A 5,332-nucleotide genomic window follows, 5' to 3' on the forward strand; every position below is an offset into this window, starting at 1 on the left:
TTTACATAGTTAAACAAATGAACATACCTTTACATAGTTAAACAAATGAACATACCTTTATAGTTAAACAAATGAACATACCTTTACATAGTTAAGCAAATGCAACAGATCCTTGCATAGATAAACAAATATTCCAGAAGTATTCATCACCACTCCTAGTTTATCTGGTTCGCATTCTAGGCAACTACCCTACCAACTGAGATATATTCCCAGCCCATTTCTTACAACTTTTTCACCTTTCCAAACATTTATACTTGTTTAATTCCTTATCATCTTAGTTAGGGTTTCTATTATTTGGGAAGAGACACCAAGACCATGGTGACTCTTATAAAGGAAAACACGTAACTGGGGTGCTTACAGTTTCAGTGGTCTAGTCCATTATCATCATGGTGGAACATGGCAGCATGGACACAGACAGGGTGCTGGAGAAGGAGCTGAGTGAGTGGAGAAGGAGCTTTGATCCAAAGGCAGCAGGAAGATCACTGAGGCACCCACTGTGGATTAAGCACATATGAAATCTCAAAGCCTGCCCCCACAGTGACACATGTTCTTCAACAAAGTCATACTTCCTAAGAGTGCCACTCCCTGTACGCTTATGGGGACTGTTATATCCAAACCACCACACTTAGCCTACGTGTTGTAGGCACTTCATCTGAGTATAACAGGATGCTGTTTGTCCTTGCAGCCACTCTTGTTTCAGTTTGCTTTTTAAGACACTGTTTCTCAGACCGCTCCTGTCTTTCTTTCTGAAAAAATTTTATTTTTAAAAATTAAAATGTAATTACACTGTTTTCTCCATTCTCTTTCCTCTCTCCATCCCTTCCCGTGTCCTCCCCTCACTCCTCATGTTCCCTCTCAAATTCAGCTTGTTTATGATGGTTCTCCAGTTGTTCCTATGCTGGGCTTCCTAGATACTTGTGCTGTTGTTATACTCAAGGTTCCACAGTTTCCCTTTATGCTGTCTATCCAGTATTTTATAGGCCTTCCTCTTCACCTTATCCTGTGCACTTCTCCAAGCAGTGCTGTGGTGTAGGAGGTTCTTATATTTATGTGTTGCTTTCATTGGTCAATGAATAAAGAAACTGCCTTGGCCTAGTTGATAGGGTGGAACTTTAGGTAGGTGGAGGAGACAGAACTGAATTCTGGGAGGAAGAAAGCAAGAGTCAGAGAACCGCCATGGAGCCGCTAGAATCAGACATGCTGAACCTTTCCCAGTAACATCCTACGACCTTGTGGTGATGTACAGATTATTAGAAATGGGTTAAATCAAGATGTGAGAGTTAGCCAATATAAGAGGCTATAGATAATGGGCCAGGCAGTGATTTAATGAATACAGTTTCTGTGTGGATATTTCGGGTGTAAGTGAGCCAGGAGGCCGGGACAAACAAAGGGCTCTCCCTCCTCATGCAACAGCACTATCTTCAGCTGCCTTCTTTACATCTTCAAAATCTGGACAAGAAGAACAGCGGCTGAATGTGTCTGAGATGGCGTGTCTCAGGAGGATCCTAGGCGTCACACGAAGAGATTGGCTGCACAACGATGACATTAAGAAACATCTCCATCTACAGAGGGAAGTAAACTACAGGATACGGCAATGGCACTTGAGATACTTCAGCCATGTCATGAGAATGAATGACGGCAGATACCTTAAGATCCCATTCTGATATACATGCAAACAAAACACCAATGTATCAGCTGGCAGTGGTGTCACACACCTTTAATCACAGAGCTCGGGAGGCAGAGGCAGGCGGATCTCCATGAGTATGAGGTCAGCTTGGTCTACAAGAGCTAGTTCCAGGACAGGTTCCAAAACTACAGAGAAATGCTGTCTCAAAAATCCAGGGAAAATGGTGGCGCACGCCTTTAATCCCAGCACTCGGGAGGCAGAGGCAGGCGGATCTCTGTGAGTTCGAGACCAGCCTGGTCTACAGAGCTAGTTCCAGGACAGGCTCCAAAGCCACAGAGAAACCCTGTCTCGAAAAAAAAAAAAAAAAAAACAGGGAAAAAAGCACCTAAAAATAAATAAATAGGAAATATAAACCCCAGTCATTGGGAAGTATAGGCAGGAATAGAAATTTAAAGTCATCCTTAACTTTATAGTGAGTTGAAGCTAGCCTGGATTACATGAGATCCTGTTTCAAAATAACAGCAACAAACAACAAAGCTGAGGACATTGCTTAATCTGCAAAATGCTTGCCGTGAAAACACCTAGATCCAATTTCAATATTCAGCACCCATTTAAAAAGGAGACAAGAGGATCCCTGGGGTTCACCGGCCTAAAGTTTCAGGTTCCATGAGAGACCACGGTAGGGAGAAACTGAGGAAGACATCTCATGTGATGGTCATCTTTCATTGCTCTCCTGACACAGCCTAGAGTCATGCAGGAAGAGAGTCTCCTAGCTCAGGCTGATCAGTGGGTATGTTTGTGGAGGACTGTCCTGCTTGCCTTACTCAATGTGGGAAGACCCGACCTCAATGTAGATGGCACCATCCTGGGCTATGAGCCCTTGACACAGAGTTAGAGAGGAGCCCTAGACACAGAGTTAGAGAAAGCTAGCTGAGTGTAGGCATGCATGCAGCTCCCTTTACTCTTGACGTGGATATGATGTCACTAGATATTTTAGGTTCCCACCATTTTGACCCCCTGCTGTGATGGACTAGAATGTGGAATTGCGAGCTAAACTAAGTTTTGCTTCTACATTGCATCTTGTCAGGGCATTTTCACATGGCAACAGAAATGAAAGCAGGACACTGACTGTCACCTGTTGGCCTCCAGAGGCAACACACACACACACACACACACACACACACACAGTGAGCAGCACAATCCTCTGTCTTTTAAAAGGATGCTCCCCTGGCCCCTTTTCTCCCAACAGGGATTTAGGTTGTGTTTCACTTCTTACAAATAATGCGGAAGACAACAACCCCGTCCTGTCCCTTTGGAAGCTTCTTTTGAGATACTAAGCCTGTAAACTTAAAGTTAGAAGTATGGCGGCAAATGTCTCAGCATCCGGGTCCCAAGCAGGAGTTGCCTACTACATGAACACTCTATAAAACCTATCATCAGGATATTCTTTGGGTTTTATTTTTAATCATGTGCTTAATCCAACACACTTAGGAACTACTGGGACCTTTTCTGGCCAGATTAGTCCAAACAGTCAGCGATTGTTCTCTCCCCTTGACAGAAAGCTGATTGAAGGATTACACTGTCTGGATAGCTATAAGATCCAGAAACTCTCATAAAGACACACTTATTTTGGGGTTAAAATATCCATGATTTCTTTTGGATTAGTGGCTTAAATATGAATGCGTGTCAGTAGCTGTAGCTAGCTTCCTGCTCATTAGTTCTGTGTCCCCAGGAGAGGAAATTGTTGAACCTCTATTGAGTAAGTTAAGTCAAATTAATAAATTTAAACTTTAGATGTCTTTCTCTGCTTTATGTTGAGGTTAGGTGTTGCTGTATTATCCCAGCTGGCTTGAATCCAACCCTCTTCTGAGTTCCTTGGGCACCAGGCATGCATATGGTGCACATACATGCAGACAAGCAAAACATGTGTATCCACAGAAGGATATTCACTGGACTATAGACATACTAACTCACTTGAAGATGTGGTGTTTGTTTCTCAATAAAGGCCTGGACAAATGACTCATAACCCAGGCCCTATTATGAGCAACAAAGACAAGTATCACTTTGGAATAATGCCCAAAAGAGAAGATGGCAGCAGTGTGTGGCCTGGTGGATTGCACTTGTAGCCTCAGCTCTTGGGAGGCTGGGACAGGAATATTGCTGAGAGTTCAAGGCTAACCTGGACTACTAACTGAAAAAGGCCCCATTAGAAATGATTCAAATGAACATATTTTTATTTCTTTGTTTTTGAGACAGGGTCTCACTGTGTAGCTCAGGTTGGCTCTGGATTTCTTGCTTATTGTAATATCTCCCCCTCCACTTTTTTCTCAGTGTTTGGCAATCAACCCAGGTTCTCACACATGTTGAGCAAGCATGCTATCACCAAGCCACATCCCCAGTATTGTGCCATATATTTTTGTGAAAAGAAAATCACAGGGGCTGGAGAGATGGCTCAGAGGTTAAGAGCACCGACTGCTCTTCCAGAGGTCCTGAGTTCAATTCCCAGCAACCGCATGGTGGCTCACAGCCATCTGTAATGAGGTCTGGTGCCCTCTTCTGGCTTACAGGCATACAGACAGACAGAACATTGTCTTCATAATAAATAAATAAATCTTAAAAGAAAGAAAGAAAGAAAATCACACATCAATGTGTAATATGTTGTTTTCATGAAGGAAAAATAGCAGTAACACTTGAGTCACACATACTTGTGAGATAGGTGCCATGACTCATTGGGTAAATGTGCTTGTGGCCAAGCCCCATGACCTGAGCTTGATCCCCTGAACCACATGGAGAAAGGAGAGAATCAACTCTCATGAACTGCAGGTTGTCCTCTGACCTCCATGCACAACCTGGCAAGTGCGCGCCACCTTGAAAATCAAAAATACTTTAAGAAAATTTGTAAACTTTTATTTTTATTTTATGTATATAGTGTTTTGCCTACATGTGTGTCATGGCACTACATATGTGCATGCAGTGCTATGCTGGTGAGGCCAGAAGGGGGACATCAGATCCCCTGGGACTGGAGTTAAGATGTTTGTGAGCCACTATTGTGTGTGCTGAGATTCGAACCCAGGTCTTCTGAAGAGGTGGCCAGTGCTCTTAACCGCTGAGCCATCTCTCTAGTTCCCCGCTCCCTGTATTTAGAGTGTTACATGCTACAGTTACAGTCTATAGTCAGAGGATGAGGCAGGAGGATTATTTGAACCCAAGAGTTAAAAGCCAATCTGGGTAACATTCTAAAAACAAGAGAGGTGAAGAGGGAGACAAGAGATTAATTTATACAGTCAGAAACATCTTATAAAAAACATTTGGTAGGCTGGGCAGTGGTGGCGCATGCCTTTAATCCCAGTATTTGGGAGGCAGAGGCTGGTGGATCTCTATGAGTTTGATGCCAGCCTGGTCTACAAGAGCTACAAGAGTTAGTTCCAGAATAGGCTCTAAAACTACAAAGAAACCCTGTCTCAAAACACCAAAAAACAACAACAACAACAAAAAAAACAAAAAAAAAATCCCAAAAAACAAAAAAACCAACCAAAACAAAACATTTAGTAGACTGTCAGTCCCCATATTACGTACTAAATACACTAAATACTCTAAAGAGAAAATCAGGGGGAGCCGGGAGATGGTGGCGCACGCCTTTAATCCCAGCACTCGGGAGGCAGAGGCAGGCAGATCTCTGTGAGTTCGAGGCCAGCCTGGTCTACA

Source organism: Microtus ochrogaster (assembly GCF_000317375.1).
Source record: "Microtus ochrogaster isolate Prairie Vole_2 chromosome 14 unlocalized genomic scaffold, MicOch1.0 chr14_random_2, whole genome shotgun sequence".
NCBI lineage: Eukaryota > Metazoa > Chordata > Mammalia > Rodentia > Cricetidae > Microtus > Microtus ochrogaster.